At 52.5% G+C, this 17,154-nt stretch overlaps 1 long non-coding RNA gene across 1 annotated transcript; it reads right to left on the bottom strand.

Annotated features, from left to right (window-relative positions):
* Positions 1 to 826: 826 nt before the first annotated feature.
* LOC134525115 (uncharacterized) lies at positions 827 to 11,315 on the bottom strand. Its single transcript, XR_010073700.1, has 3 exons — positions 10,994 to 11,315; positions 6,128 to 6,198; positions 827 to 1,111 (listed from the first exon to the last, which is right to left on the bottom strand). It is a non-coding gene; the product is annotated as an uncharacterized LOC134525115 (long non-coding RNA).
* Positions 11,316 to 17,154: the final 5,839 nt, after the last annotated feature.

Genomic DNA, 17,154 nt, shown 5'->3' with positions numbered 1-17,154 from the left:
GGGCTGGAAGGTGACGCTGCCCCATCGAGCAGGGCACGGAGGGAGCGACACGCTCTTGTTAGCGGCTGACGACCCACCTCCAGAAGGTAGGGGAGGGTGCAGACAGACACGCAGATGCGCGACGCCAGAAAAAGGAGGTTGGGAGGGGTTTGGGAGGGGTTCAAGGGGTGGATTTGGGGTCCAAGAGAGATACGTTGGGTCTTCTCCCGTGCAGCACGCGCACATGTGAAGGTTTGCCCAAGTCAAAGCCACCAGACGCGGGCTCCTCACAGTGAGCTTCTCTGGAGGCCTGGTCTCACCTTTGTCTAGGGAACAAGCATCCTTCCCAATCTTGCCCAAACAAGAATACTTGTTCTGATGGGGGAAGAAAAAAAAGTAATTTTTAGTCCAAAGAGAATGTCTACCCGAGAATTTATTTCAGAAGAGCTACACCATCTGACTCCCTGATGTAGACAAGCCGAGAGCCTCTTGCTCTCCTCCTGGAAGAAAGGATCATTCATTCCCTCCCCGGGCGTGCTGTGGGGCTACATTCTCTATCGCAAGGAGCCAAGACGCTGTGCTGCTGGTGGCTTGTAAAAGCGTAGACAGATAGCTCACAGAAACATCCTATTTGTGGCTTAAAATATACTAGTTTATCATGCAAATGATATGTCAACAGAATAGCTGTACTTGGCAATACTTCCCGAAGTAAATTAAGCAGTTAAACATGCCATGTGTAATATTAAGGAGGTTATGCGTTACATATAATAAGCAGATGAAGCCAAGTTGTCAGGAAGCCAGGTTTCCTCTAGAAATCTGAAATTCAACTCAAAGGAACCAAGGTGGGTGCACCTTCCCGCTCCAGCAATGCGGAGAGGGTGAGGTTTGGGAAGAGCGGGGTCATGTTTCTGCCGAGACCCCTCGAGGTGAAACGGTCCCAGCCGGGGCCCCGCCGAGGTTTTATCCGTGAGACGAATGGTCCGGTCTCAGCTCCTACGTGGGCATTTCGAGAGCCGGTGCACGCCGAGGGCTTGCGTTGCGCATTTTTCACAGCTTGAGCTCCCTGCGCCTGGGAACTATTTGCAAGGGTAAAAATAATGCATGATCCAATCTTCTCAAGGCTTTTCGCTTCCTGGAGGGTGGAAATACCAGGCAGGGGGAAAAGAAAAAAAAAAGAAAAAAAAAAAAAAAGGACTCTTGGATTATTTCAGCTCCATAAATTGCTCCCTGAGGCAAGTAAATGTTGTAAAAAACATACACAAATATTCAGATTCAGGTTTAACCAAATACCAGGACATTTGGATTTATTCAAGTGTCAGCAGCCCCCAAGCTTTCCTCGTTATTTCAGGCTCCCTTACATCAGCAAATGTTTTCTGTTTCACAAAAACTCAAAGTCAAACCTGGGGGGGCGGCGCTCATGGGGCCCAAAAGAGTCAAATAAAACCGTTCCCTGCCTGCCCCCTGAACCAGCTCATTACACTCCAGCCCTCACGCTGCTCTCCCAAGGGAAAAGGGCTCCCGTGATTTATGGAGAATCAAAGCTAAAATCCCTTTCGTTTACAGAGGTGATGTTTGGCTCTAGGGTGTTGTTTTAAAGGGATGTGATGGAGCGAGACGCGGAGACGAGGGCTCCTCAGTCCCACCCTGCCTGGGATGCTCGTCCCACCCAGACTTCATCCCCAAACCTCCTCTTCTCCAGCACCTCCAGCCTCTCCCAGCTCCCCTAACCCATTTGGCACCCAGTGCCTTCACGGACACCTTATTTTAAAGGAAAAGCTCTTATCTCACTTATGTTCCACATTTCAAGACTGCTGTGAGCCTTCAGGCGAAGATTTTTTCACACATCCTAAAAAACCATCCCTCCCTCTGCACACACGTGCGCACGTTCCTTATGGTCTGCTTCCCCTCAGGGCCCCGTGGGCCTGAAAAGACGATAAAATTTCAGTTAAAGTAGGTGTTTCTTAAGCATTTTCTAACAGTTCATGACCTCATTTAAACCCCTGTGAGAAAGACAATGGGATGCACCCCATAACCCTTGAAAAAAGGGTGGTTTGGAGTTAATTCCTTCCAAAACATCCAGTGATGAGAAATCCAGCGATATCACCAAATCGTTTCCTTCGCTGTTAAAAAACACCGTCCTGCTCCTGGGCCGGGCTCCGCTGGCAAAGCCCTCCAGCCACTGATGCTCGCGCAGCTTTTCCCTGCCGTGTCGTGTCGTGAAGCTCTCCAATACCACCATTTCTCTTCCCTGCAGGTGTAATGGTGCCATCAGCCAGCTATTACCCTCTCTTTGCTAAATTAAGCAGATCGCAGTCCTTGATTTGCTCTCCGAAAGGTGTGATTTCCTATTCATTAGTCTTTTTGTGGCTCTTCTTTGAATCTCCTCCGGTATTTCCACACCCTTTTTTGAACTGCGGATACTGTGCCAAGTACAGGGGTAACGCAACCTTCCTCTGCCAAACCGGCCGGAGGATCACAAGCTGCTCATCAGTGACCTACTGTCTCCCCAGGGCTGTCCTGAGTCATCCGTTACCCCGTCCTGCAGTTATTCCCTGCATTCCCTGGCTCCACAGCTGGGCTTTCTGCCCCAGCTTTAGCCATCTAGGAGTTCCGTGTTTTAAATTAGCCACTCATCTAAGTTGTCTCCACTGTCCGCAGAGAAAAACAGGCGTTGGCCAGAGGCGATTCATCCCGTTCTAAGGGCTATCTAAGGTACAGTGAATAACTCATGCTCTGGAGGTGCCTCCACCCTTCCTAGGACTAGAAGCGGACCCCACATCGCTAACATTTAGATGGCCTCAGTTAAGCAAGATGAATGGTCTGACATTTAACCGTACCAAAATGCCGTGTTTACTTGACCCAGGGCTGCCAAGCAAAGCCCCATATCATTAACTGGAGCTCTGCAGGGGCTGCTTTTCTTCCCCAGTCTTTGTGTCACTTTCAACATTTATCAATGAGGATTTAACAGATTCTTCTCTTTATTTTCCCCTGCCTCATTGCTGGGGACGTTAAATGGGATAGGGTCAAGACCAGCCATGTAGGGTCTCCACGAGAAACAAAGCTGTTTGGAGTGGAATTTCCTCTTCGGACTCCATTTGGAAACCAATTACAAAGCCCATTCCTTTAATGTGCACCATGTTGATTTTGGATGGCTCCGCTTTATCCATTAGGATGTCCCATGATACGAAGCCAAACGCTTTTGAGAAGTTCGACCAACTTAAGACTAAGTGTAGAGGGTGACAGCTGGCCTCCTGAGACGGATGGGCTTTGAGGGCAGAAAGGATTATTGTGACCAGGAGTGTGACCTCCTGAGTGACACCGGCTATAAAATTCCGGTCATTGAGCTCCTTTGAAAATCCCAACTATAAATCTTTTAGGTCCAATCCTTTCCCTGGGGAGCACCACGGTCGCTGAGAGTGGATGCTGGTGGGGTCGGGGAGGGAAGGGTCCAGCTCCGGCCAGGTGTCTCTTGCCTGTGTTGACCTAGCAGCAGACTCCCGAAAAGATTCATATTTTCCACGCTGCTAATTTTAGGTCTTTGCTTTCCAACACCCACAGACTTGGAGACACAGCCCGCTGCCTCGCTGCAGCTTAAATGCTTTCTAATGGCCTCAACCCAGAGATTTACACTGAGCCAACTCACTTTGAAACCCTTCCATAAAAACGCCTTCTGCAAACAGATTTGTTTCATTATCGTTGGGCCTGAAAGTGCCTGAAGTAACAAACAACTTCAGACTCCTTCAAATTTATTGTGGCACTAGGTTTGCACTTCATTTAAATCCCGTGTACCTGGGTGCACGTCTTATGGGGGGGGACAGGCAGGGGAGGGTGGATGGAGAGCCCCGGTGCAATGTATCAGTGATTATGGCGCAATAAATATTGGATGGAGGATCTATGATAACATCTATTAGGGCTTTATGAAATATTGATAGCGTCTGAATACATATTGCCTCCCGAACAGCTCGTTCCGGAGATGTTTAATGAAAGACATCTGTCGTTTTATCCTTTCTACATGCAGGCGAAGTATAAGCCCTATCCTTGCCGTAATCTCGGCGAGGGCTTCCAGAGCTGTAAGGAAACGGCATGAAATACTCAGGCTCACCTATCCAGAGGGGTGGAGGGGAGAGAGACGGAGGCTGTTTTATGTATACCGAGTCTTTCATTTCGGAAATGAATTAACTTGGTGCTCCTCTGAAATCAGTCCCTGCACAGACAACTGGCTTTAATGGGACCAATAAAAGACTGCGCGGGCTGCGGCGGCGAAGCAGTGGGAGAGAATGGGGACTGCCAGGAACATCAGCTCATCCTTCAGATTTTTATCCCTCATCGGGCACTTTTCACCACTTAACGCTGGGTGCCGCACCGGGGCACAACACCCCCGCCCTCCCCGAGCCAAACACACTAACCCCCCCACGCACATCCACCCCAAATGCCCAGCATATTCCCGAATTAATGACACGTGGTGTTATTCCTCACCTTGTAAAGTCTTTCCGGGGCATGCATGTGCATGCATGCACACACACACCCCCCCCACGCTTGGTCGTTTTTATCTTTACACCACGGAATTGACTTTCCTTTTAATACGTCTGCCTGCACAACGCCCAGCCCCCCCTCCTCACCTCCTCCCAGCACCGGGAAATCAAAGCACACCGTCCCCACGCACCTTTTGCTGCCTCCAACTCTTCCCTCACGTACAAAACCCAAACAGCCCGTCACACGCCGCGGTGGGGAGGTGTAGGTCTACGATACAGAGAACAGACACCCCCCCCAAAGGCCTTCCAAATCCACGGAGGTAGGTTTGAACGCAGCCCCACAGACAGCTTTCTCCTGCCACTTGCGTGCCGTGCCATCGCATCCATTCTCCTCTCGGCCCACCCTTCAAACTGACAGGCTCATTTTGGGGGGGAAAAAATAAACAAAATCATGAAGAAAAAAAAAAAAGGTGCTTTCCTTCCACAACTCCCTTCTTACTCTCTTGGGAAAAGAAAGGTTGCTCTGGCTGTACTAGAGCGTCTTAACCAAAGATGGGAAAGCCTTGTATGAAAATATGTCCTGAAATCCCGTTCCAGGGACAAAATCCCCCCAGGCTTCCCAATGTTGGGGAAATGTTGATGCACAACAGTGACCCTCTTTGTTCATCTCCTGGTTGTGTCTAGGGCAAACCCAGAGACATTCCCCTGGCAAGAGACACACTCCCTGTTGATCCCGGGAGCAGACGGTGACCCCCTGCCCTGAAGAAGGAGTGGGGCAGCACCCAGGAGAGGACCGGTTCGGCACCCGCTGCCCTTGGATGGCTCAAAGTTCCCACAAAGAGCAGTACACCGAACCCGGGTCAAGCAGACTGAGCTGAACCTGTTGTTATTCCTCATTTTCTGTCGCGGTGTCAGGGCTGAATCAAGAGGAATAGGAGAAAAGCGTGTCGCCTTCAGAAGTCAGATATAATTGAAGAGCATCGACCTTTCCTCACCCACGGAGAGAAGACATATCTCAGAAGTGTAGTACAAGGCAGCGTCGGCTCCGTTGTTTTGTTTGCTCAACAAATAGCCTTTCCTCCGGCCAGGGCAGAGCCTGCGAAGCTGATTTCAGCCCACTTAACCCCAGGTTGTGAGTGTAAAACCGGTCCTTGGGCCTGGCAGCATCCTCCCGTCCTGCCCCTGCTCCCTCACACCCGTCTGCAACGAACCCTTTCACCTTAGGTCTTAACTAGGAAAGGATAAGCTTTGCCAGCCCTGGGACCACCAAACCGAGCCTCCTCAATTGTCTCCCCAAGGACGAAAACCCTAATGAAACCTTATTTCCCAATGTTTATTCCACACGCACAGAGGATCCTCCCACTGAACCATGGGCCGCGCAGGGCAACATCGAAAGAGAAATGAGAAATTAACGCGATACCTCGGACACACATTTTCTGCAGCGTCTCACAAGATCAATAGCCGCTTGCAAGCAACGCTTCCCTGGGAACATTTTTCCCCCACCGTGAACCGACTTATCCACCCAGCAACAGCCAGAGTCGCTGAGGAGCAGAACGACACCCTCTCCCACCGTTTGTTACCAGGCAGGAGAGCCTACTGCATTTACAAAAACAACGCGCGGCTCTCCCCTGCCCTCCGAATTAACGATGGGTGCGATCGTGTTTCTCTTTACTTACCCAGCGGGAGGAATGCCAGCGCCGCAGCCGCCTCCGCTCTTCATGCAGGGCAGCATCTCCACAGCCCGGGCCTGAGAAAAAAATGCAAAGCGTCGTAAAAACATTGTCAGCGCCATTTCTTGGTCCCGGCCCTTTGCTCTCGTTCGATTTTCCTCTCTGTGGGCCGTGAGGCGTCAGCAGCGTCTCGCTCCACGTTCCAATAGAGACTAACCCTGAGGAGGTCTTGAGAAAGGTGCGAGGGTACAAATAAATGCAGGTAATAGATGATGATCCGCTTTTTTTTCCAGTCTCATTTCTTAGCCTAAAACGTGTGTCTTTAGTGAAAACTCAGCTTAGCATTATAAGCTTAGCTTCTTAAGAAATCGGCTCAATTTTAGCACCATTATTTTATGAAAATGAGAGCAAAATCTTGCCTCTTCCGGTAAATTATACTACTTTCTAGTCGAGGTTTCAAAGCAATTCAGTGAACACCCTGAAAGCCCCTGTGTGGATGTTTCTTACCACGGTAGCTTAAATGGGGTATTAAATAGCATCTTTAGCTAAATCAATGCAGGTTTAAATAGTAGCGTGGGACAGACAAACGCACGCTCCTCCCAGCCCTTTATCCACTCCCTGGATTCCTTTCCCAGCCCCAGTTTGGGAGCGGAGCTCTCAGCTCCCCCATCCCCAAGCAGATGGGGATGCAGGCAGTTAGCCGTGGGTCCAGCCCTGACGCGCATCAGGGTTGGTCCTGCCCTTTCCCCTTCTCCAGGAGACCAGTCCCACCGGCTCAACCCATCTCTGCCCACCCTCCGATGATGGTTTTAAGAACGCACACCCCAGAGACGGCAGCCGAAAACAACCCTTCGTCCTTTCCCATCCCACCTTCCTTCTTCCGCAACAGCGTATTTCTTCTACCTCCCTCCGTCAACCCCTTTCCAATGGCTTCTCCCTTCCCGCTGCCAAATGGATGCTTAGGAGCATGGAGACAGTAAAACATCGCTCTAACGTCCCTTGCTGCTGCATAGCCTCCTCCCATTATTGGTATAGCGGCATCAGGTTATACGCTGTTAATCGCCTTTCCACTTGTTTATAGCTGCTCTGGCATCATTCCTGGATTTAGCACCGCTGTTTTACTTCCGCGCGCTGCTTCGGGGACGACCTCCCCGCAAGCAGCGGGACTCGCGCGTCATGCGTGCCGTGCGTAATTCAACATGGGGGAGGCTGGTGGGGGCCATCACCAGCAACCAGCCCATCAAACACCACATTACAGCATCTCGGATGGGGTGGGGGTTCCTCGAGGAGGGGGGGAAAGGGATTTTAATTTTTTTTTCCCCCCGCGAAGTGAGTGAATAATTCATAGGCAAACCATTGACATGATAAATTCCTCCATTTCTCCTTCTTTTTGTGGACTGACAGCGAACAACTTCCCAGTTCCTCCCCTCTGCATTTTCATTATCCAGAATTATTCGCTAAACAATTGCGTGGAGTAATTCTGGGGAGCAAGTTCTCTGCTGGGGACGTCGGCACTGACGTCAGTGGAATTAGCGCCAGCAGGAGCTTTGGTTCAGAGGCGACGGGCCGTCCACGAGCCTTTCATCACGAGGATTCGGTCTCTAGCTTTTGAGCCACGCTGATTAGCTGTGGCAGAGCACAGAGGCTGGACGGTCCCGTTTTCTCTTCCATCAGACCAGCAGAGTTCTGCAAATCAGGTTTTCCACCCTGAATACTTATGTTTACAAACTAATGGGGGTTGAAATTGCCGAGATGCGATGATATATGGCGTTGGTGCTTCCGGCAGCACTTCTGCCAGCATGTCTCATCTCCCGCCCTACAGGACAAAAGGGAACAAAGTGGGATTTCTACATTTCCATTTCACCGGCTGCGAATGAGCCCTGCCCTTTCCAGGAACGGGCTGCGCAGAGCCCATACGGGCTTCTCTGAACCCACCGCCGGGCTCACCGGTACAGCTCACCGCCTTTGATATTCATGGGAAGAGAAAAACAACAAAGGAAGGTTTGCTTTTTAATTTCATGGGAAATATTGAAAAGTGGCTTTTGCTCGGCCCTGCACTTCATTTATTCATTTACAGACTGACCCAAAACCCCGTATGAACAGCTGAATGTCTTCAGCGTACCGCAGCTCTGACTCAGAGAGTCCTTGATATTTATCTGCCTGCAGTTTCCAATAAGTTAACGCCGCCTGACCTAAAATACCAAATTCCGAGGGAGCTCTCTGGCTGATGACTCCCGATATCTGACAGCAATTGTCTGGGGTGTATTTTCTGTATTTATTTATCGTAAATGAGACACCTGACACCATGAGATCATAAGCAATTTCCAGCTCTCTCCAAATCACCGGTAGGGTTCCAGTTCTGAGCCTCGCAACATCATCAATTCTGCTGCAAAATTTTGGGGGCTGATTGCCGGTAATTTGCAACACAGAAGTTGGAGGGAGAGAATTGCTTGCAGTTCTCCCCTTCATCTTCTTCAGAAAATCAGGCTGTTTTGGGCAGGCAAACCAGACTGTCATGGCCGTAAAAAACCCTACAAATCTGGGGATCTGACTCTGTTCTTTGAAATGTTTTCGGTCAGTGGCAAAATGTAAATGTCATAAACCTACTTCCAGTTCTACCTTGGGGAGAATATTCACTTCTTTGGTCATTTCTCTGATACAGCATCTGCTTTCCCCACATCATGTCCTTGCATTTGGATTTAGGGTAATTCCTGTCACCATCCTAGACCTATCTGTTTACACAGTTGACAAAATAACTTCCCAACAAGTGACAATGGTTCATGAACGCAAACCTGATTTCTGCAAAAAATCAGGATCTTTCCTTGCTGCTAAAACGCTCTAGTTAAACGTTCTCCCACCGCACAGAGGAGAATTTCACACCGAGGAAGTACAATTGCAGACCAGCGAGCTCTACTTCTTGCGGTGCCTCAGATAATTGCCCGAGCGAGCTGGCAAGAGCTTCCTGTACAGCTGAGATCTTCAGACGCTTTTTCCTCTTTACGTCCCTCTTCCACCCACTCCCCCGCCTTGCAGAAGGGCTGCACAAATGTTGCCAGCAGTTTGCAACCTGTTCCCTTTAGATGCAAGAGTTCCTCGTACGTTCCCGTACCAGGAGCGAGCATCCCACAAGGACACCAGGCCTTCGGGTCCAGCTCCAGCCATGGAGGCAGCCACACCCCGCAGCCAACACATAACGGATAAGTATATATAACATATCCGCCAACACATAACACATAAATAGAGGGGTGATTCTCCCCCTCTGCTCTGGTGAGACCCCACCTGGAGTACTGTGTCCAGCTCTGGAGCCCTCAGCGCAAGAAGGACATGGACCTGTTGGAGCGGGGCCAAAGGAGGCCACGGGGATGATCACAGAATCATAGAATCACAGGGGTGGAAGGGCCCTCTGGAGATCATCCCATCCAACCCCCTGCCACAGCAGGGTCACCCACAGCAGGTGGCACAGGAACGCCTCCAGGCGGCTTTGGAATGTCTCCAGAGAAGGAGACTCCCCCACCTCTCTGGGCAGCCTGTGCCAGGGCTCTGCCACCCTCACAGCAAAGAAGTTCCTCCTCATGTTTAGGTGGAACGTCCCATGTTCCAGTTTGTGCCCGTTGCCCCTTGTCCTGTCACTGGGCACCACTGAGAAGAGCCTGGCCCCATCCTCCTGACACCCACCCTTTCAGTATTTATAAGTGTTGATAAGATCCCCCCTCGGTCGTCTTTTTTCCAGACTGAAGAGACCCAAATCCCTCAGCCTTTCCTCATCAGAGAGATGTTCCAGTCCCCTCAGCATCTTGGTAGCCCTTTGCTGTCCCCTCTCCAGCAGTTCCCTCTCCCTCTTGATCCGAGGGCTGGAGCCCCTCTGCTGTGAGGACAGGCTGAGAGAGCTGGGGGGGTTCAGCCTAGAGAAGAGAAGGCTCCGGGGAGACCTTAGAGCCCCTTCCAGTCCCTAAAGGGGCTCCAGGAAAGCTGGGGAGGGGCTGTTTGCAAGGGCATGGAGCGACAGGACGTTCTGTGCTTCAGAACGGCTCATTTCTGGTATGGGGCAGCTTTTCCTGCCCACCACCCTCCCATCCTGGTGGCTTGGAAAATCCCAACTCAAGTTCAAGTCATTGACCATCAAACACCATCTACTCCTCTATGCTTAAGCCAAACGAATACAAACCTCAAGGACAGAAAGCGAGAAAGAAATGAAACCCATATGTAATCCCAGACAGCCCTTCTCTCATTAGCCCAGGCTACCCCCAAATGAAAAAGTGCAGCGGAGTTGGGGCATCGTCTGGGATCAAAACTGCTGCCTGGAAAAATGCAGCTGGCTGATGCAAAGGTGATTATCCCTTGGTTGGCTGGTTTTGTTTATTTTTGTGGTGTGCTGGGGTGTTCTTTCAGTAAAACTGATGGGCAGGACCTGGTGCCTCAGTTTCCTCACTTAGGGCAGGTGACAGGATGCTGAGGCGAGGGTGAGAAGCTCAGGGACCAACAGGAAAGGTCAGGCACAAATAGACAAAGCCCAGATTTTTTTACATCTAACCCCTGCTGACACTGGGGGTGGGTAAAGCCCCTTCAAACCAGCAGGACCCACGTTGTGCTGCTCTGTGCAGTCACCAGGGCTAGAGCCAGAAGGAGAAGCCACCACCATCGCTGGCAGGGTGCTCTGGGCTTCTTAGAGACATGGGTCTCTCTCAGACAGACCCTAAATTGAAGCCAAAGCCGGAGCAGCCCCCAGGCACGTGGCACCCTGCTCATCCCTGATCCCTGCACATCCATCACCAGCACCATCTGCAGGCAACGTCCCCACCAGAGCCCCAGGTCCAACGTGTGCGACAATACAGCCCTTCTGCCACAGGAAAGCAGGAAAAACACATCTCTCACCCTCTCCACCGGGCCCCAGAAGACAAATCTTCCCAGCTCGGGGCAGGAGATACTCGTGTGCCTCCAGCCTCGCTCGATGCGTTTGCAAATCCTCCTGGTGTCAGCTGGCTCGAGGCATCCTGCAGCAGGGAGAGATGGTCCCCATCAATATTCAAGGCACACAGGCGCAGGGAGAGAGGAGACAGGTAGGGAGAGCCTCTGCCACAGCCAGATGAAGGAATCTCGCTCGGAGGCAGAGCAGGAGGGCGGCTGTTTGCAGGGTCTGTGTTCTGCCACAGGCACCGACCAAGCTCTGCTCTTACAGAGTCCTTCATCCCTGTCCACGAACACCCTGCCCCGACATTGTGTCTCAGCCAAAGCCAGCGGATCCTGACCGCGGGCCCTGGAGCCCTTTCAGGGCTTTGCACACTACAAAGAAGCCCTGGTTCTTTTAATTAGCGGGAGAATGTAAATGAGCACGGCGTGTGCCCAGGCCCCTCCTGCAGAGCCCATGAGAAAGTGTCGCACGCTTCTGGGATCGCTGTCAGTAGGTGAAAAAGCTGTTTGTCACCCAGGCTGGTGGCGGTGGGATCGCAGGCTGGCTCTGGGGGCAGCCTGAGCACCAGCACCCACCAACAAGCCAGACCAGCCGGCACCCGCACCAGCCCCCTGGCATTCAAACCCCCGGGAGCAACAGGCACCCAGACTAGAGACCACCCATCATTGCCTCAGGGATCACGGAGGAGTCATTCCCCAGAGCCAAGACCAGAGACCTGGTACCACCACCATCTCCTCCCCATCCATCCATCCATCCATCCATCCATCCCCACACATTCCTGGCCATTGTTCCCACCACCCAACCCCAACCACCCATCCATCCTTCCCACTACGTGCTGCTCTTCTATCCATTTCTTTAGCCCCTTTCCAGTCTGTCTCCACTTGTTTAAGGTTAGAGAGTCAGCGTTTGTCTTCTCATCCACTCTACGGGAGTCCCTCTACCTACAAGGGGATAGAAGAGGATGCAGATGAGCATCCTGCGAGAGTAGGACCAAACAAACTCCCCCACCCTGTGCCTGGGAAGCACCCACCAGCTCCCACTGCCTGGCAGAGAACAGCGGGGGCAGAAAGGGCTTTATTAGGGGGGACCCAGGCTGGGACCCGGGGCAGCCAGATGCCCACAAGGGTCCTTTCAGAGACATCAAAGGGCCCTTGATTAGGTCCATCCCAGGTTCTCCTGCTGCTCTGGAAAACTGTAGGTTTATGCTTTGCTGTGTTTCAGCTTTGGTTTAATCCTCTCCTTTTGTTGGTGTCACAGAATTAAAAGCGACTGGTGCTGCAGAAGAGCAAAGAGAGCACCAAAACAGAGCCAGTGACCCACTGAGGGCGAGAGACTAATAAATACAGATCCTAATTATTACTGACCCAGGAGAAAGTCCCTATCCTCCTTTGGGTGCAGTTCATACTACTCCAAAAGGCCAAGTTAAGCCATAATTTACATTTTATTTACCCAGCAAACACCAGCCAGGCACCAGTGCTGGGCTCCCCCGGGGCACGGGGCAGAATAGCTCCATCTGGGCATTTCCCCGAGCCCTGGGCTGAAGCAGCGGCGCTGGCACAGGCAGTGCCCCGGTAACACAATCCGCCATCGCAGAGTCTTTAGATACAAGCTCTAAAGGGTATTGTATCCTTCAAAGAGGCTATAACAGCAAGGGAGATCAGACAGGACCTGGACTATAACCTTCCCAGCCCCGACTCTCCCCCACCGTCCTCTGAAAACAGAGACCATGAGTCAAACTTTGCTGCTTCCCCCTCTTCATCTTACACCCTCGCTCCTCTCGGCTTTAATTAAACAGAAGAAAAGGACGTGCTCGAAGCAGGGAGACGCATCCTGTTGTGCAACGGGGGCGAGACGCCTCATCCCTCAAAGACGTGGTTCTCCTGGGACCAGGAGGGTCCTTCTGGCGGCGCGGGGCGAGAAGAGGCTCGGCAGCGAGGAGAAGCCACGGCGTTCTCCGGCTGCGGCGGCTGGGCTGGCTCTCCAGCCCTCATTGCCATGCCGTGCGCCAGTTGGCACCGCTGATGCTGTGGTGCTCTGGAGCACCCTTATCTCTCCAGGAGAGGCTTTCATTGCAGCCCTCAAGCACTAGGAAATGGAGATACTCGACTCGCTGATACTGCTCTGCAAATCAATCAGAGGGGGAGGATGGGAAGGGGCACAGCTCGTCCCTGCCTGTCACTCCGCCGAGGCTTTGCCCTTCACTAGTGACAGCCAATTAATTCCCACCCAAGCTTGGGCACAACTGGTGCCCCCGTCCGATGCGCAGCAGGGAAACCACCAAGTTTAGCCCCTGCCTGCGAGTAGTGACCCACTGTGGAGGCAACAGCCACCAGGCAGCATGGGGCTCCCCGGGACGATGGGGCTTGGGTCATCCTGTCCATGGGTGCACGAGGTATGATCCATGCCATAAGGGCTGTAAATCTGCAAACTTTCTTTGCCAGGAAGCTCTCTCTCCAGGCTGGGCTGGCCGTTTCCCTCGGGTAAGAGAAGGAGCCGTTGCCAATGCCCAGAGCGGGCAGTGCCATGCCCGCTGCGCGCAGGAGGAGGGGTGGCAGCGGGTCTGGGGAGTTTTGGCAGCTGGAGATAGACCCAGGCTCTCTGTGGGCACAGCGCAGTGGAACGACGGTGGCCAGACAGGCGGGAGGCTCCAGGTGGGCCCCCACCAGCTCCTGCACCTACAAGCAGAGCTTTGCCCCAGGTGGGAGCAGGACACCAAGGAGGGGGGGATAAGGGGATCGGTGTCTGCACGCCTGGCACAGCCGCCGTCTCCAGACACCCACGCAAGGGCTGCAGGGTGCCCCCTCCCCCCCCTCCCCTCCCGGCAGCGCAAAGCACCAACCTGCCCTCCCGGATGCTGCTTTTCAGCTGGCGGTTTGTGAGTCACATCATTGATGTCACCTCTCGGCGTCACCGGAGCTTGGAGATGGATTTAATGAGCCTTTGTTTTCTTCAGCTAGGAAAAACCTCAAAGAAGCTTAGTCTCAAGCATCCTGAGGAGCCAGCAGGTCTCTCTGCTACTGCCACTGTCCCCACAGGAGGACAAATATAACTGCAAGAGGGTCCAGCAGGCTGGCTGACAGCTAAAGCAGAGCACCGGAGGTGCTCAGCAGAGTGGGACAACATGCTAAAGCCACGTGAGGATGCCTTTGTGGCCACATGGAGCCTCCCACATGCCACCCTCCTCACAGGGCACGGCAGGTGACATCCTGCTATGCCTTGCACTGCCCTAAGTGAAGCCCTATGGTGGAATGGGGGAGAGGTGGCAAAGTGGTGGTGGTGCCATGCCTGTAGTCTGGGGACCCGGCAGCATCTCTGAGAGCTTCTACACAAGAAGCCGAGGTGTTGGCCATGGCTCCCGGTCGGCATTCACATGTGCGTGCTGGCACTTACCCACCAACACCATGCTCTTGTCCTGCAGTCTGGGGCCACCAAACCCAAGAGACCAAGGCCACATGAGCATCTTTCTTGGGCCGCCCAGCAGCTTTTGTCACAAGTCACACCTGGGGAGTGAATCCTGATTTACACCAGTACAGGGGGAAATTTAAGCCTGCAGTGTCTTAAATCCAGAGGAACAAATCCTTGCAAAGCAGAAGGGAACAAAACTCATTACAAAAATCAAGGGAAACGAGGAATTTTGTTCTCTCTTTTATGAAGGTCACTAAAAAGGGAAGCATCGTGTGGGGCCCCTGGGAAACCAGTAATGTAAATAGTCAGTGGACAGAGGGCATCTTCTATTAATGAAGGTGTCTTGCCAAGATACATAAGCATCGTATAAATTATTAGATAATGAGATTCCAGTTAATTTGCTGCCTGGTCAGCCACAGCCCTCCTGCCATGCTCCTGAGCCCGGCCAATAACATTAAGAAAGAATTACATTGGTACTAGGGCAGCTGGTCGTCTTGATTGGGAAAACAGCACCTTCTCCAGGTTGGGTGGGGGTGAAGGCTGCACCCCACAGCTCACTCTGCTGGGACACGCACCACCGCTCTCCCATAGCATGGTGGGCATCCATGGCTGCAACACGGGTCCTCGAGAGCCAAAAGTGAGGATTCTCCACTAGTTTGAGGACGAGGAGCCAAATAATTTCTTTCAGAGGCTTCCTTGGTAAGACTCACTTTCCCAGGGACTCTGGAGAGCTGCTGACGTGCAAAGTCTCCAGCCGGTGGGAGTCTGTCACGTCTCAGCATGTTCCCAGAGGACAAGGAGGTGACAACCACCCCCTTCGCTCTAGCGATGCCGCCATCCCATGAGTAGAAAGAGACCCAAGAGGGGGAAGGCTGGGGGCTGAAACAAACCGGGGTCATAGCGCTGCAGGCCAGAAAAAGGCCAGAAAAATCCAAAGTAATTCAATTGTCGTCTGTCTCACTACCATAACTCCAGTCTCAAGTCCACCCACTTCATCTCAACCAGTGTTCTGCCCTGAGGAGCGGCCACCAGCAAATGCCTTGGGAAGGACACAAGAAGGGGATGACTAGGTAGGGGCACTTCCCAAAGAGTCTCTTCCAGCACTTACCCTTGTGCAGGGCTGCAGTGAACAGCCCTGGGTGGATCCTTCTGCCCGGTTACTCTCGGACTCCTCATCTCAGCATCCTCACAGCTCTCCCCTCTCTCCCTTCTGGGGTTGCAGGCAGGACAGGGCTCGTCTCTGTTTATTGGCACCTGGAACAGGTTGCCCAGAGACGTGGTGGAGGCTCCATCCCTGGAGACATTCAAGGCCAGGCTGGATGAGGCTCTGAGCAACCTGCTCTAGTTACAGATGTCCCTGCTGACTGCAGGGGGTTGGACGAGATGGCCTTTAGAGGGCCCTTCCAACCCAACGCACTCTGTGATTCTATGACCTGGAGAGGGTTCCCAGAGGACAAGGAGGTGGCAACCACCCCCTTTGCTCTAGCGATGCCACCATCCCATGAGTAGAAAGAGACCCAAGAGGGAAAAGACTGGGGGCATCTTTCCCTTCAAAAGAGAGCTGCAGTGATTGAAAGCGAACACAAGGTCTAGGATCAGGTCTTGCACCTACAGCCTGGCGTGGGTTTCAAGTACAAGTCCCATTGTAACTCCTTCCCTTCTCCCTCTGCTGCTCTGAACTATTGGCTCTTCCTAGCACCAAATATTCAGCATGCTCCATGCAATTTTAAAACCATTATGCAAGCTGCTCTCTCCCCCCATCTCTCGATGCCTCCAATTGGTGTGTCAGAATGTAATTAGCTTTTGATGGGATGTTAAGATTTCTTGAGCTCCTGTGGAGAGGCAGCATGGGGAGAGGCGAGGCAGCGGATTGTGATTGTCACTCCCCATGGTAAGTGCTCCAAGACCCTGGAAGACTCATTTACAAAAATATAAAATAAATAAAAAAAAAAATCCAAAAGCAACAGACCCAGTAGGCTTTAGTTTAATTGACTGAAATCACTGAGATTTTTTTTTCACCTCTGTGCTTTCTCCTGCTTGGAGAGAAATGGAAATTAACTGTCTCATGACCGACAGAGGAGTGCCATGCCGGGGTGATGGTCAGGGCTCTGTCACAAATCCAGCTCCTCGAGAGGCTGAGAAAGTCCCATCCGAGCTGCTCCCTCCTGCCTTTCTGACCGAGGCTGTGCTTAAGCTTTGCTGCTGCAACCGATCTCCACCCGCGCCAGGACTAAGCCCTCCAGCCCTTCATCCCAAAGCCACCGAGCCCCAGCCGTGCTGGGGCAGGACACTCCGCCCAAGCAGCAGAACGGGCAGGGGGAGGCGATAGCTTCCTGCAAACACATTCACCACGGCACATCTGACCACGGCAAAGGGCGATCCACAGCCTGTCTCCGAACAACAAGGCACTTGAAATCCAGATCTGCAATTGAGGGGAAGTTTGGTGCCTCCAAAGAGAGCGGCAACCTCAGGCGGCGTTGCTGCTGGTGCTGAGCTCCTTCAGTGCTCAGCAAATGACAGCTCTCCGCCGCGGTGAGGCAGGACAGCAGTTACTGCATCCCACAGATGGGAGACACGCACCACGACATAGGGTGCTTTCACCAGGGAACAGCGTTTACCCGCAAGGCCAGATGTTTCAGCATCTCGTTTGTCATCCCCGAGTCCTTCTGCGGCTCTTGGCTGTGGGATCCCGCTGGAAGAGAGAGGACACGAGGGTTCT

The sequence above is a fragment of the Chroicocephalus ridibundus genome, chromosome 19 (assembly GCF_963924245.1).
Source record: "Chroicocephalus ridibundus chromosome 19, bChrRid1.1, whole genome shotgun sequence".
Lineage (NCBI taxonomy): Eukaryota > Metazoa > Chordata > Aves > Charadriiformes > Laridae > Chroicocephalus > Chroicocephalus ridibundus.
The sequence above is the reverse complement of the archived record's forward strand: the minus strand, read 5'-3'. Positions and strand labels throughout refer to the sequence as shown.